The 17313-nt window shown below is 41.1% G+C and overlaps 1 pseudogene; it reads left to right on the top strand.

The window, feature by feature from the left end:
- The first annotated feature begins 7190 nt into the window (after positions 1-7190).
- Positions 7191-7765, top strand: LOC116752360 (annotated as a pseudogene).
- The last annotated feature ends 9548 nt before the right edge of the window (positions 7766-17313 follow it).

The raw sequence follows: 17313 nt of genomic DNA, 5'->3' as shown, positions 1-17313 counted from the left end.
TTTTAATGATTTTATTCAAGGCCTTCATTGTATTGGTAATAGCTCTGATGGGTCACTTCATTTTTTGTTGTTTTGCAACCTTTATGTTTTTTACAATAGATTTTCCTCCACTTGAACTAATTGGGTTGGAGGGGAACAAAATGCAAGTATGTCAGCATCAGTAGGTCAGTTCTTGAAATATTAAAATTGCTAAAGTAATCACTCTATCGAGTGCATAACGAAAATGATACTTTAGAGCCCTTTTGCCTGAAACTCTGCTCAGAGCTGGGAGCACACCATCTGGATCTCAGCCAGTAGAAAACAAAGCAAGAGAAGAAACCAGTCTTTCTGCACTGCCTGCTCTTCGTTAAACTTTCCCCAGGACAAGAAATAACCGAGCCAGTAAATGGGAGCAGGAAAGAGGGAAATGAGGATTAATGTCTCCAAAAATTATCCTGCTTTGTGTCAGATCTACTTACAGATCAAACCGCTGACCGGCTTCCTGCAATGTGCCGTTCTGTGGATGGAACATGACTCCTGGACTCACGTGGTACTTAAGCCAGTGACATCCGAAGCCTCAGTTTCCCCAACTGTAAAACATGGCAATGACAATAGCACCCACCACAGTCAGTTACTGTGAGAATTAAATGCACAGCACTGAGCGCTGTGCCGGAGCAGTGAGTGCACACGTGTTTTTATATACTGGGATTATCAGAGAAACCAGGGCTCCAGCCAGGGAAACCTGAGGAAGTGAAGGAAGGGGTTTGTCACTCAGCCATTAAACAAACATAAATTAAACAAAAAATATGTATACTAAACAAACATATCCCATCAATAAACAAATGTGCAAAGACACTGTCATGCAGTTTACCATCTACCACGTATTTCCCACCGAGTGAATGTTTATTAAGTGAATGAATGAACCATGGTTCGAACCTCTTTTTCAATGCTTTCATCCCTACATTTTCAAAAATTCTGAGTGAACCAGCTACAGCAGCTACCACTATTGAGGAAATGGTGGGGTGGCTTTGCCCCTAGAATGAAGCTGGAAGCTGGAAATTACTTTATGTGCTGTGAAGGAACTGAAAAGCACAGCCAAAACCTTTTAAACAGAAAGATGCTTAAATGGGCAGAAATGAGTTAAGTAATAAGGTTAGGTAAAGGACTTTAATTATTTTTTGTTACAGAAAAAGGGACTTTAGAGACAAATGGACTTTTAGACTCTTGTAATTTAAAAGAATCCATACCTGGAACACAAGGAAGTGGAAATAACAAGAGCTTACAGAAATATGTCACTTTCAGAAATATTCCCTTGCTTGATTCTCCCGACTGCTCTGTGAAAGGTAGGGCAACATAAGGTTCATATCACAGATAAGGATGCGGAAACACAGAGAGCTCCCAGGGTGAGCCGGATGTACAAGTGAGACTAAATCTGGGTCGCTGGTCCCAGCTCGGGCTCTCAGCAGCCGTTGCAAAAGGGACTGGCATGTGTATTGTTTCACATTTGTGTCATCTCTTTCTGGCCAGGATTTTCCAGAACTGGTAGGAGGGCATGCATGTGTTGCCAAGGAAGGAGGATGTAGGAAAGGAGAGAGTGGAGGTCAGACAATCAGTCAGTCTTGAAGAAGCTGAGCTGAGGAGGTAGAAAAAATGCAATGCCTGGGGTAGGGGCTAACTTATAGAAGTCAGAGAGACCCACCTGATGATCTACAAGGGATACTAATGTCTGGGCCCAGATGAGGAAGTCGTGGTCAGGGTGTGGATCAAGACCCAGTGCAGAAAGTAGGGGTGTAGTGATGAGGATAGATTCAGATCCCCCAGATTCCAGGGTAGAACAGATGCCTTACCCCCCGTTCCAAAGACCCTTCCATAGCCCGTATTTTGAGAGTCAGGGTAGAAGCCCTAAGTCAGTTCTTATTCTGGGAGCTCAGGAAGGCTTTGTCCTCCCCCTACCCCACCTCAGAATGGATGCTTCCTATCTGTGCTTGGTATTTTTAGAAGTCCAATGCGCTATCCATTGCGCCACTGAGCCTGACTGTGCTTGGTATTTTTAAAGAAACGTAGGCTCTGCACGGGGTCCCACTCAGACTTTTTTTTTTTTTGCGGTACGCGGGCCTCTCACTGTTGTGGCCTCTCCCGTTGTGGAGCACAGGCTCTAGACGCGCAGGCTCAGCGGCCACGGCTCATGGGTCCAGCCGCTCCGCGGCATGTGGGATCTTCCCGGACCGGGGCACGAACCCGTGTCCCCTGCATCAGGGCAAGCAGACTCTCAACCACTGTGCCACCAGGGAAGCCCTAAAGTTTTTTTTCAGACTTCTTAATGAGCCTAGTGGGGGACCCCGGGGGTAAACTGACACTTTGGTCCCTGAGGGGGTGAATGGAGACCTCTCTGAAGTCTGACAGATACTTTCTCTTCCTGTTCTGCCTCACAAACTGCTGACTCTACCTTACAAACAAATTTCAAATCTGATCTGTGCAGTCTGGCTGCTGCCATGGTTGTAGGTCAGACCTAGACCAAGTCCACGTCTTGCTTCAACCACCATGGGTTTTGGAAAAGGTCTTCTTTCTTGTGATGGCATGCAAGGTATACCCCTACTCTTACTTCCATCTCCATCTTCCACGGCCCTTTTTCCCCCTCAACCAACTCACCTCATCATTCCCTAAAAGCACCATGCCTCCAGACCTTTGCCTTTGCTGTTCCTTCCTTCTGATTCCTTCGCAATTCACCTCCTCCCCAATTGGATGGGCTCTGAAGATCCCAGCAGAAAATTCACAGCCAGTAGAAGATTAGAGAGGATAAAGCAAGGGATTCATTTCATATCAGGAATGCCAACAGGCACAGAGTTTCAGCCAGCTTCCTCTTGAGGCCTTTCTTTCCACACATCTCCTCCCCAGGGACTTACTCGAGGTCCCAAAGTAGGTAGTCAAGTCCAGACCAAGAGTGGAGTCTACTAGCCCGGCCACTGTCATTGTTCTTACTGCCATGAGGTGGCACTGTTGGAAACTGGTTTGAGGTACCACTGATGTTGCCCAAGCTTCCGTCAGGGCTACCCACCTAGAGGATTGCTAATGTCACAATTCTTTTTAGTTGACACCCTCTCCCATTTCAGCCACTGTGCCTCAAAGCACTGCACCAGGAAAAGCTACTAGAACGAGCCACAAACCAAGGCAAAAATTATTCCTTCCCCTAAAAACTCCTAGGGGCTTACGTTGAATGTGGTGCCCAGTCTAGAATATCCCTTTGCATAAGGTAATTTTATTTAAATGGAATCACTGCCCTTCCCTGCCACTGAGATTATCAGGACCACGTTGTTGGTCCTCCCAAATCTCCCTCACTTCCAATTGTGCAGCTGAGGAAGGAGTGTGTGTCCCTCTGTACCTGTCTGTGTAGAGAACTTTGACTCAGAGACACAGTTTTTGCCAAATCCCACAAACAGAAGGTCCTACTACACCCTGAGTTGTCCCAGAAAATGGATATCTATTTTCCCTACAACTCAAGGGACTCTCATAGGACAAACAGAGTCAGCTTCAAGGTGTACATCTGATTCTACTTCTAGGTTAATATCCAAAATATATAAACAGCTCATACAACTCAATATCAAAAAAACAACCTGATTAAAAAATGGGCAGAAGACCTGAATAGACATTTTTCCAAGGAAGACATACAGATGGCCAACAGGCACATGAAAAAATGCTCAACATCACTAATCATCAGAGGAATGACATCAAAACCACAGTGAGATATCACCTCACACTTGTCAGGATGACTATCAACAAATAGAACACAAATAATAAATATCAGTGAGGATGTGGAGAAAAGGGAACCCTCACACACTGTTGGTGGGAATGTAACTTGATGCAGCCACTGTGGAAAATAGTATGGAAGTTCCTCAAAAAAATAAAAATAGAACTACTATATGATCCAGCAATTCCAATCCTGGGTATGTATCTGAAGAAAATGAAAACACTAATTTGAAAAGATACGTGCACCTCAATGTTCATAGCAGCATTACTTACAACTGCCAAGATATGGAAGCAACCTAAGTGTCCATCAACAGAGGAATGGATAAAGAAGATGCGGTATGTATATACACAATGGAATACTAATCAACCATTTTAAAAAATGAAATTTTGCCATTTGCAACAACATGGTTGGACCTGGAGGGTATTATGCTTCGTGAAATAAGTCACATAGATGAAGACAAATACTGTATGTTGTCACTTATACAAGGAATCTAAAAAACAACACAACTAGCGAATATAACAAAAAGAAACAGACTCACATATACAGAGAAGAAACTAGCGGTTATCATGAGGAGAGGGAAGTGGGGAGGGACGAGATTGGGGTAGGATATTAAGAGGAACAAACTACTATGTATAAAATAAATAAGCTGCAAGGATGTATTGTACAGCACAGGGAATATAGCCAATATTTTATAATAACTATAAATGGAGTACAGTCTTTAAAAATTATGAATCGCTATGCTTACATCTGAAACTTATATAATATTGTAGATCAACTATACCTCAATAAAATTGATTAATTAGTTAATTAAATTAAAAAAGAAGAAAAGCCAAATGAGAGGTGGAGAGAATGTGACCCCCTTGCAATCTCTAATTCCAGGCCTATGGCATCCTGTGATTTGGTTATGTGAATCAGTAAAGCCTCAGGTTAGGTTTCTGTTACTTTCCACTAAAACATAAACAAACAAACAACAACAACAATGAAACTCCCAACTAATATATCTGATCCTCACTAAAAATGGCACGTTGTAGTTTTATAAAGGTTTTGTGTACCCTTTCTCTCTGTCCCCTAATGATAACCCTGTTAAGAAGCACATGTATTTTCTTTAAAAAATGAGGCATAATTCACAAACTACAAAATTCACCATTTTAAGGTGCACAATTCAGTGGGTTTTAGTATATTCCCAAGGTGTACAACCATCACCCCCATAAAAACATTTTTTTTTCAGTTGACACTGTGCAACTCTTATAGCTACACAAATGGAGGAAAGCAGGAATAATTTCAAAGGACGGTGTATTCATTTTCTACTGCTGCCACAAATTTAGTAGCTTAAAATAACACTAATTTATTATCTTACAGTTCTGTAGGCCAGAAGTCTGACATGGGTCTCACTGAGCTAAAATCAAGGTCAGCAAGGCTGCATTTCTTTCTGGAGGCTCAAGGGGAGAATCCATTTCATTGTTTTTTCCAGCTTCTAGAGACCATCCACATTCCTTCGTTCATAGACTCCTTCCACCATCTCCAAAGTCAGCAACACTGGATCTCTGACCCTTCTGTAGTCACATCTCCCTCTGACCACAGCCTGGAAAGGTTCTCTGCTTTAAGGACCCATGTGATTCAGTTTGGACCCATCCAAATAATACAGGAAAATCTCCCCCATCTCAAAGTCTTTAACTTAATCACATCTGCAAAGTCCCTTTTGTCATGTAAGCGACATATACACAGGTTCTAAGGATAAGAACATGGGCATATTTGGAAGGGCTGTTATTCTGCCTATCACAGAAAGTAATCCAAAAGTTAACTGAGGGTTGTCCAAGTAACTAAGCAGGTTTTTGAAGCTGAGATATTTGGCAAACACACTCATGAAATATAATATATTGGTTAAGATTCTTGGCTCAATATTCAGAACAAACCAGTTTCAAATAATGGGGCACTATTTGCTATCTGTGTAGCCTTGAGCAAGTTACTTTGTGGCTTCGGAGACTCAGTTTCCTCTGTTGTAAAATGGGCATTTTTTTCAGTACTTATTCATAGGGCTTGCAGCGGAAGCCCTTGTTCACCTTCAAGATCCCCCTGCAGAACCAAGGCATTCATCCCTCTGGCTCCCTGGTGTGTTGGCTGCTAATGGCTCAAAGATGCATCCTTCTCCGGGGATTGCCCTGCTGCAGCCAAAGGGCAGAAAGGACTGAAGATCAGCTCCAGAACTTAATTCCAAGAGGAACAAAGCTCCAGAGGAGATTAAACTTTCAACCTCAGCAGGATTGCCACAACAAAGTCAGGGTACCAGCTGGGAAGAATGGGACCCTAATGCATGAGATAGGACATCTGAGTCAATGCACTTAAAAATCTTGGGTCCTGAGCAGAGAGTGAACAGGAGGCGGAGCCGGGGGAGCTGCTCTCGTAGCTGCTCCTGGCCCTCTGCCGGGGAGGAGTTACCGTAGCTCTTCGCTTTGGGGGAAGATGAAGAGTTGGAAGAGGAATATGATGAGGAGGAACCTCTTAAGTTTCCCAGTGATTTTTCACGTGTGCCCAGTGGAAAGAAACCTGCACCCCGGAGACAACGGCACCGCGTTCCAGCCAAGGAGGATACTTGGGAGGGTGGACGCAGCGATCCCAGATCCCCTGATCTACATCGGCTGGGTCGGAAATGGAGTCAGGCAGATTAGCACAGAGGACTGGAATTGTGGTGGGCAGGGGAACTGTGTCAGCTTGGACAGGCAGGTTTCTGGAGGCTGATCGAACTGCTGGTATTAGTGGGGGAGTACGTGGAAACTTATGGCCATCTCATCCATGCACGCAGGCAGCTGAAAGGCCGTGATCTGGACCTTTTTTGTGTCTGGGTGGGAGTCTGGGCAGGGCGGCTGGGGGGCTGGGACCAGGTAATGTTCCAATTTCTGAGCCAAGGGTTTTGCTATGGGGTAGGGCTGTTCACCCGTTTTCTTAGGCTACTGGGGGCTTTGCTGCTCCCAGCTCTGGCCCTTTAGTTGGGCTGGAGGTTTCTGGTAGCACTGAGTGACCGGTTAGGCCAGACGGGTAAAGCCACCTGGCTCTTCCCTTGGCTGGCTTCTCCCACCTGGCAGCAGTGCCTGATTCTGCCAAGAGATAGCAGGCCATGGCAGCAGTTGGTAAGAATAGTTCAGTGGGGTTGGCTGGAGTTGGCCTTGGGTCAAGCAGAGGAATAAGCAGGGGAATGCACCTGTAGCTAGTGGTCACTACTGCCAGCCTGAAGAGGAAGTGGCTCGACTGTTGACCATGGCTGGGCTTCCTGAGGATGAGCTAAACCCTTTTCATGTGCTGGGGGCTGGAGCCACAGCATCGGATGTTGAACTGAAGAAGGCCTATAGGCAGCTGGCCGTGATGGTTCATCCTGACAAAAAATAATCATCCCCGGGCTGAGGAGACCTTCAAGGTTTTGCAGACAGCTTGGGACATTGTCAGCAACCCTGAAAGATGGAAGGAATATGAGATGAATCGAATGGCAGAGAATGAGCTGAGCCGGTCAGTGAATGAGTTTCTGTCCAAGCTGCAGGATGACCTCAAAGAAGCAATGAATACTGTGTGTGCAGCCAATGCCAGGGAAAGCATAGGAGGTTTGAAATGGACCAGGAACCTGAGAGTGCCAGGTACTGTGCTGAGGGTAACAGGCTGCATCCTGCTGAGGAAGGAGAATTTGGGGCTGAGTCAAGCAGGTTGGGCCTCAAGATCACCTACTTTGCGCTGATGGATGGAAAGGTGTATGACATCACAGAGTGGGCTGGATGCCAGCATGTGGGAATCTTCCCAGATACGCACAGAGTCCCCTATCACATCTCATTTGGTTCACGGATGCCAGCACCAGTGAGCGGCAGAGAGCTACCCCAGATGCCCCTCCTGCTGACCTTCAGGATTTCTTGAGCCAGATCTTCCAAGTACCCCCAGGCCAGGTGTCCAACGGGAACTTCTTTGCAGCTCCTCAGCAGGGCCCTGGGGCCACTGCAGCCTCCAAGCCCAACAGCACAGTACCCAAAGGAGAAGCCAAACCAAAGTGGGGGAAGAAAGTGAGGAGGCCCTTCCAGCGTTGACACCCCCCCTCTTTCCACAAATCAATGTCAGGGAGTCAAAAGGGCTGTGTACAGCGCAGCATGGAGTTGGATTTATTTATTTTTAAATATTTTAAAAAGGGAAAATTTAAAGCTCCAATTGTTCACTCAGTAGTTATAGGAAGCCCTGGAACTACTCTCCCTCCTCCACCAGCACCCAGGAACTGAGTCTTGTCTCCTGACAATACCAAAGAAACAGGGGGTGGCTAGAACAAAGAACCTAGGGCCTGGACCTGGGCTGGACGATATCTCCCATAGTAGTGTGGGAACTGGGTATTTCCCTGGGGTCTGTATGCCTTTGTCTTGTCTTTTGCTTCTACAGTTGATGACACCTCCTCCCCCTTTAAAAAAAAAAATCTTGGGTCCCCAAACCCTGTTGAACAATTCCAGCCATTTGAAAATCAACTCTTGTCATGCTTCTGGGCCCCAGTAGAGGTAAGGTACCTAACCATGGAGCACGAATGACCGTGTAGTCACAAACATTTGTTTGAGCTGGGTCTGTCAGACCTACTAAGTCATACGTTTGGGCAGGCCCAGCAGCAATAGATCATAAGATAGACGTGGTGCACCCAGGATCCGGTGCGACTAGGACCAGAGAGCACAGATAAGCTGCATGAGCTCTGTGTTATGCATGAGATAAGTGGCTCAAACTTCCATGTGGTCCACCTGTTGCTTGGGACACTCTCCCTCAGTTCATACCGATAGCTGCAGGTGTGGTCCTTTATGACTCACTTACGGAGGAGGGAAAAGGCTGAGCGTGGTGCTCACGTGGGTTGGTTCAGTCTGTGAGTGCAAGTTGTTAATGGACTGCTACTGCTCTACAGCCCCATTCAGGGGCAGTTCTGAAGGGCAGCAGTGAGAGGAAGTCTTCCCAACGCACAGAGCTTTAGGAAGTGCATCTGATCATACTTTCAATGAGAAATAGAATAAGAATGTACAGACTCATGAGCAGTGGTGAGTGGCTTGGCTGGTTTGACTGGGACCTAGAGGGAGAAAGATTAGAAAATAGGAGAGAAGAAGGTCTGCGAAACAGTTGTGTGGATGGAAAAATGCCAATGGGCACGAAGTGTGAAGATCTTTGTATTGTATCCTAATACCCACCCAAGAGTTTCTATCACAAAAGAGGCATAAAAAACCTGGTAGACAAAGTGACTCAATCAGTTATCATCAGCCTCTGTCATCATGTGTTCCAGTACTGGCACAAAGGGTACATGAGCAGGGTAGCCATAGTGGCAGGGAAGGAGGCTATGAATGGGTCCAGTAACATGGACTCCCTCTTACTCATGAAGTTTTTACCTAGCGACTGCCACTGTGAAACATTCAACCTACCAACAAAAGAGACCAATGCTAAACCCCTGAAACAGGACATCCCCTGAGAAGATAAACACATTGGATATCTTGCATCCTGAAAGAGAGAGAATTAATCTTAACTGGATTTGGCCAAGTTCCATTTATTGGTTTACCATTCTTGCCTGCCGGGCTTCAGCTAACACCGTTGTTCAAGGGCTTACACAGGGTTTGGCTTAACACAAGGTCTCACACAACATCATCTTCGACTATGAGACCTGCTTTACAGGAAAGGAGGTATGGTGGTGAACATAGAACCATGGGACCCATCATATACTGCCCACCAAAATGTTTGTCCTGAAAAGGTGATGAAATGGCCTTTTGAAAGCACAGTTGAGGCTCCAACTTGGAGATAATACCTTGTGAGGATGGGGCCCCATGGATGTAATATACAACCTACTCATCGACCTAATGGTTCTGTATTTTCAATGCATAGATTACATCGGTCTAGAAACCAAACAGTGGAAGAAAAATTGACTCTGCTCACCATCACTCTCAGTGATTCACTTTGGGAAATTAATGTTCCCTTTATGCACAAAAATAGGCTCTGTGGATCTAAAGACTTTTTTCCCAAGGGGGAGATATTTCTACCAGGGGCACGGCAAAAATCCCATTAGACATTAATCTATGCTTCCACCCAGTTACTTCAGGTTCTTTTTACCAAGAGACAAGCAGGCAAGACAAGGAGTCCCATCCTGTAAAGGGTAATTGACCCTGATCATTAGGAGGAGGTATGGCTACTATTCACGGTGGGAGCAGGGTAAATTACTTTGACATCCAAATGACCAATTAGGAAATCTTCTGGCATTTACCTACCCAATTATGACAGTAGACAGACAAGTGCATCCTGAGATGATCATGTGTGATCAAGGGCTCAGTCCCTAAGGGATAAGGAGTTGAGTCACCCCATCTAGACCAGCAGAGATGCTAGCTGAAGATGAGGAAAATTTAGAAGGAGTAGAGGAGGGAGATGATGAGTATCATTTGTGACCTTGAGAGCACAAGTGGTCATCTCATTTGCCTTCTAAATTTCCCGAGGAATTTACTACATGAAGCAAGTGGATCCAAGCAGTGAACAGTGCGGATTATAAAGGAGATTATGGTGCACCACTGAGTTCCCCCTTTAGGAATGAGGTACATATTCCCCCAACTGCTAGGAGTATTAGCTGCTGATGGCTCACATCTATGTTCCTCTCTGGGAAATTCCCTAGGCCACATGAGCCTGCCTTGCCCAAGGTAACATTCCTCCTTTAGGGGCAGCCTGCAATCAATGATTGGTCAGTGTAGAGGTACAACGGTTATTCCCCTACCCCTTTTCAGTACAACTCTAAAGGACACCCCAGATTCAGTGCTTACCATGAGATTGCCCAAGCCAACTATTTCAAGTGTATCACAGTTCATATTCTCCCCCTGCCTAATCCCTGCTGTCCTTGCTTCCTCACAGGTGTTGTTCCATAGAGCATTTCCTAAAAACTACCTTGCAGGGTAGTATAAGTATTAAGGAAGCTAATTTAGTACAATGCTGAGAATATAGTATTGTGCCAAATAAATGATAGGCCGGTAGTAGCAAAACTGGAGTTAGAAATCTGAGGTGTGGGTCTTGACTCCAACACATACTTGCTTTGTAACCTTGAGAAAGTCAATTAATACCTCTGTTTTCTTATCTGTAAAATAAGGTTAATAACACCTGATAAATTGAGGAGTAGATATGAATGTGCTTTGGAAAGGTTAAGCACTAGACCAAGGTAGAGCAGAAATTTTTTTTTTTTTTTTTTTTTTTTTTGCTGCTCTACTTCTACCAGCACTGTGCTAGGTGCTAAGGAAAGAAAATCTCACTTTCTTAGAACTTGCCTCTGACTCTCGTTCCAGATAGGAAATGGTGATACACAATGTTCCCAGCTGAAGAGAAACTTGACAGTTCTGTGCTTCGCCTTGAATGGGAAAAGTAGGCAAATATTTAAATATTTGAGTATTAGAAGGCCCTCTGCCAGAGTGACGTTAGGAAAGATGGCAAAGTCGGAAGCCCCAGGAATCCATATCTCCATTGAAACACTTGAGCTAGCAGGAGCTGTCTTAAGCAACTATTTTGGAACTCTGAGTCTAGTAGAACACTCATAACATCTAAGGAAAAGCTTGATGAAGGGACAGGTAAATTTCAGTCAGTTTCAGCTTTCTTGCATTAGTGGCTACTATCTCCAGGACAGGCAGCTGTGGGGGACAGTGGCATGTTTTTCCAGTGCAACTTGCTGGAGCCAGGGTTGGCAATAAGGCCCTGTCCTCCCAAGGCTGGAGTTGAGTGTTTCAGTTGCTGATTTGCTGCTTTTCATCACTAAGGGACCAGCACGATATGTTTTGGCCCCCACAGGCTGAAATGGCTTCCCAACTAAGAGGGAATTTTAAGTGACAGGATCTCCTCACCCCATCCTGTGAGCCAGATATTTAAAGAAATATTTTCCAGGTCACTGGCTGACAACAGAGACAATGGAAAACAACTGGCTGGCCACACACAACAAGGAATACACACTTTGCAAAAATAGTTTGGAAGAGTCACAAGGGATGGCTCCCAGCTTCAACAAGTAAAATACAAGTAATGACTGAAGAGTGACAGAATTAGACTTCCAAATTACTACAACATAAGAGTCAGAATGTCCAATAATCAACAAAAATTACAAAACATGCAAAGAAACGAAAAATATGACTCACTCAAAGGAAATAATATGACATAAACTATTCCTGAGGGAGCCTAGACATTGGAATTGTTTGTCAAAGATGTTAACCAACAGTCTTAAATATGTTCAATGAGTTAAAAGAAACCATGGACAAAGAGCTAAAGGAAATTAGGAAAATTGTGTTTGAACAAAATGAGATTATCAATAAAAAGATAGAAATTATAAAAATAAACAAAACAGAAAAGTACAATAACTGGCTCTGAAAAGTACAATAACTGAAAAGAAAAACTCACTAAAGAGATCTGACAGCAGATTTAAGCAAGCAGAAGAAATGATCAGTCAACTTGAAGATAAGACTTTTGAAATTAACCAGTTGGAGGAACAGAAGAAAAAGGAATGAAGGAAAACAAACAGAGCCTGAGACCTGTGGGACCCATGAAGCATACCAATACGTGCATTTTATGAATCTCACAAGAAGAGAGAGAAAGAGGAAGAAAAAATATTTGAAGAAATAATGGTCTAAAACTTCCTAAATCTGATGAAAGATCTGAATACACACATGTAAGAATCTCAATGAACTCCAAGCAGTATAAACTTGAAGAGATCCACACTGAGACACATTATAGTCAAATTATAAAAACCTAGAGGCAGAAAGAGAATTCTGAAAGCAGCAGGAGATAAGTGACTCATCACATACAAGGGATCCTTGATAAGATTAACAGCTGATTTCTCACCAGAAATCATGAAGGCCAGAAGACAGTGGAATGATATATGTGAAGTCCTGAAAGAAAATGTCAATTAAGAATTCTATATCTGGCAAAATTATCTTTAAGAATGAAGGAGAAATTAAGACATTCCAAGATAAACAGAAGCTGAGGGAATTTAATACCAGTACACCTGCTCCACAAAAAGTGCTAAAGAGGGACATCCCTGGTGGCACAGTGGTTAAGAATCTGCCTGCCAATGCAGGGGACACCAGTTTGAGCTCTGGCCTGGGAAGATCCCACATGTCGTGGAGCAACTAAGCCTGTGCACCACAACTACTGAAGCCCATGCACCCTAGAGTCCATACTCTGCAACAAGAGAAGTCACCACAATGAGAAGCCCGCACACCACAACAAAGAGTAGCCCCCGCTTGCTGCAGCTAGAGAAAAGCCTGTGTGCAGCAACAAAGACCCAATGCAGCCAAATAAATAAATAAAAATATAAATAAAAATGCTAAAGAAAGTTCTTCAGCCTCAAATAAAGGACACTAAACAGTAACTTGAAGATATAAAACATATGTTAAAGAAAACTAGTAAAGGTAACTTCATAGGTAAATATAAAAGCCAGTATTATTGTAGTTTTCTTTTGGTTTGTAGTTTCTTTTTTCTACATAGATGAAAAGGAAAATTCATTAAAATTATATAGCTATGTTAATAAGCATACAATATATAAAGACATAATCTTTGACAATAATAATATAAAGAGGTTGGGACAGAGATGTATAGGAACACATGTTTATATACTACTAAGTATTATTCAATAAGATAAGTATAAATTTAAAGTGGTAATTGTAAGCTCCAAGATGACCACTAAGAAAATAAATTTAAAATATACATAAAAGGCAAGATGAAGGGAATCCAAAAGGCGTACTACAAAACATGAACAAAATGCAAAACAAAAAAGGCATTAATGGAGGAAATGAACACAAAACATATAAGACACACAGAAAACAAATAGCTGAATGTCAGAAGTAAATCCTTCTTTATAAGTAATCACATTAAATATAAATGCATTAGACTCTTCTATTGAAAGACAGAAGTTGGCAAATTAGATTAAAAGAAAAAAAACAGGATCCATCTATATGCTTCTAGAAGAGACACACTCTAGATACAAGGACACAAATGGTTGAAAGTAAAAGGATAAAAAGTAAAGTAAAAGGATAAAAAATATATCCCATGCAAACAGTACCCATAAGAGAGCTTCAGTGGCTATATTACTATCAGAAAAAATGGATTTTGAACTCAAAAATTTATAAGAGATAGTAAAGGACATGATATATTGATAAAAGGTTCAATACAGCAAGAAGATACAATTTTAAATACATACACACCCAACAAAGGGGCCCCAGAATATATGAATCAAAAGTTGACAGAATTGAAGGGAAAGATAGATAGTTCTATGGTAAGTTGACGACTTCAATACCCCACCCAATAATATATTCTTTCAAGTGCACATGGAACATTCTTTGGGATAGACCATATGTTAGGCCACAAAAAAGTCTGAATAATTTTAAAAGATTGAAATAATACAGGGACTTCTCTGGTGGTCCACTGGTTAAGAATCTGCTTTCCAATGCAGTGGATGTGGGTTCAATCCCTCGTTGGAGAACTAAGATCCCACATGCCATGTGGCCCATACGCCACAACTACTGAGCCAGCATGCCACAACTAGGGAGAAGCCTACGCACCATGATGAAACATCCTGTGTGCCACAACTAAGGCCCAATGCAGTCAAAAATAAATAAATAAATACATACATACATACATATTTTTAAAAAAGAAATAACGCAAAGTACATTTTCTGATTACATGGAATGAAACTAGAAATCAATAACAAAAGAAAACTGAAAAATTCACAAATTTGTGGAAATTAAACAGAACACTTAAACAATCAATAGGTCAAAACCACAGAAGAATTAGAAAATACCGTAAGACAAATGAAAACAAAAGCATAATATGTCAAAACTTATGAGATACAGTGTAAGCAATGTTAGGAGGGAAACTTATAGCTGCAATCACATATATTGAAAAAAAAGAAAGGTCTCAAATGATAACTTAACTGCATACCTTAAGGACTTAGAAAAAGAAAAGCAAACTAAACCCAAAGCTGACAGAAAGAAAGAAATAATAAAGGTTAGAATGGAGATAAATAAAATAGAGAATAAAAAAAGCAATAGATAAAATCAACAAAACCAAAAGATGGCTCTTTGAAAAGATCAATAAGATGACAACCTTCAGCTAGATTGACTAAAGGAAAAAAGAGATGACTCAAGTTAAAAAATCAGAAATGAAAGTGGGGATATTACTACTGATTTTACAGAAATAAAAAGGATTATAAAAGAATACTTTGAACAGTTGTATACTAACAAATTAGGTAACTTAGATGAAATTGACAAGTTCCTAGAAACACATAATCTACCAAACTGACTTAAGAAGAAATAGAAGATCCAAATAGAAGTGTAACTAGTAAGGAGATCAAATAAGTAATCAAAAACCTCCCAAATAAGAAAAGCCCAGATCAGATGGCTTCACTGGTGAATTGTATCAAATGTTTAAAGAAGAAATAACACCAATTCTTCTCAAACTCTTCCACAAAGTTGGAGAGGAGGAAACACTTCTTTTCTCATTCTATAAGGTCAACATTACCTTGATACAAAACCCAAAGACACCACAACAAAAGAAAGCTACAGGTCAATATTTCTTATGATTATAGAAGCAAAAATCCTTAACAAAATACTAGCAAATTCAATAGTATATTAAAAGGATTATACATCTTGACCAAATGACATGTATTCCAGGAATTACAAGGGTGATTCAACATACAAAAATCAATAAATATAATACACCACGTTAATAGAATGAAGGGGGAAAAAACTGACATGATCATCTCAGTTGATGCAGAAAAAGTATTTGACAATATTCAACACCCTTTTATGATAAAAACACTTAATAAATTAGAAACAGAAGGAAACTTCCTCAAAACAATAAAGGTTATATATGAAAAACCCACAGGTAACAACATACTCAACAGTGAAAGACAAAGATTTTCTGCTGATATCAGGAAAAATAAGGATGCCCACTTTCATCACTTCTATTTAACACAGTACTGGAAGTTTCAGCTGGGGCAATTAGGCAAGAAAAAGAAATAAAAAGCATTCAAATTGGAAAGAAAGTAGTAAAATTATCTCTTTGCATATGATAAGATTTTATATGTAAAAAACCCTGAAGAATCAACAAAAAAAATTGTTAGAGCTAATGAACTAATTCATCAAAGTTGCAGGATATAAAATCAATACATAAAATCAGATGTATTTCTATATACTTGCAATGAACAGCTGAAAAAGAAACTTTTAAAATCCATTTACAAAAGCATCAAAAAGGATAAAATACTTAGGAATAAATTTAACCAAAAAGATGAAAGACTTGTACACTGAAAACTATAAAACATTACTGAAAGAAATTAAAGAAGACACAAATAAATGGAAAGACGTCCAATGTTAATGGATTGAAACACTTAGTGTTGTTAAGGTGAAAATACTACCAAAAGCAATGAATAGATTCAATACAATCCCTATCAAAACTCCAATGATTTTTTTTTACAGAAATAGAAAAACTCATCCTAAAATTTATATAGAATCTCAAGGGACACCAAACAGCCAAAACTAACTACAAAAAAAGAACAAAGTTGGAGGCCTTATACTTCCTGATTTCAAAACTTACTACAAAGCTACAATAATCAAACCATTGTGGTACTGGCATAAGGATAAATGTATAGACAAAAGGGAAAAATAGAGTACTCAGAAGTAAACCCTACCATATATGGCTTATTGATATTCAACAAGGGTGTCAAGACAATTCAACGGGGGAAAAGACAGTCTTTTCAGCAAGTGATGCTGGGAAAACTGGATATCCATATGCAGAAGAATGAAGGTGAACTCTTACCTTACAGCATATACAAAAAAATAACACAAAATGGATCAAAGAGTTAAAAGATAGCTTGCACAATGGCAGAAAATATTCATATATATCAGAATGAAAAAGAACTCCTACAACTCAACAACAAAAAAACATCAATTCATTCAAAAATAGGCAAGGGACTTCAACAGACACATCACCAAAGAAGATATGCAAGTGACCAAAAAGCACATGAAAAGATGCTCAACATCATTAGTCATTACAGAAATGTAAATCAAAACCAATGAGATACTATCTCACACCCTTGAGGATGGCTATAATTATTTTTTTGAAAAAGCAAATAAAAAATAACAAATGGACAGGATGTGGGAAAATTGGGACTTTTGTGCATCACTGGTAAATGTGAAAGGGTGCAGCCACCACCAAATACAGCTTGACAATTTCTCAAAAAGCTAAAAATAGAATTCTACTCCTAGGTATATACCCAAAGGGATCGAAAGCAAGAACTCAAACAGATACTGGTAAGGCAATGTTCGTTGCAACAAACTAACAACTGACAAAAGGTAGAAAGAACATAAGTGTCCATCGATAGATGAATGGATACACAAAATGTGGTATATACATACAAAGAAATATTATTCAGTCATGGAAAGGAATGGTGTTCTGATATATGCTACTACATGGATGAAGCTTGACAACATTATGCTAAGTAACAGAAGCCAGACACAAAAAGAAAAATATTGTATGATTCCACTTATATGTAGAATTTAGTATAGTCGAATTCATAGAGACAGAAAGTGGATTGAGATTACCAG

This window comes from Phocoena sinus, chromosome 1 (genome assembly GCF_008692025.1).
Source record: "Phocoena sinus isolate mPhoSin1 chromosome 1, mPhoSin1.pri, whole genome shotgun sequence".
Lineage (NCBI taxonomy): Eukaryota > Metazoa > Chordata > Mammalia > Artiodactyla > Phocoenidae > Phocoena > Phocoena sinus.
This window is presented reverse-complemented; position numbering and strand designations above follow the sequence as displayed.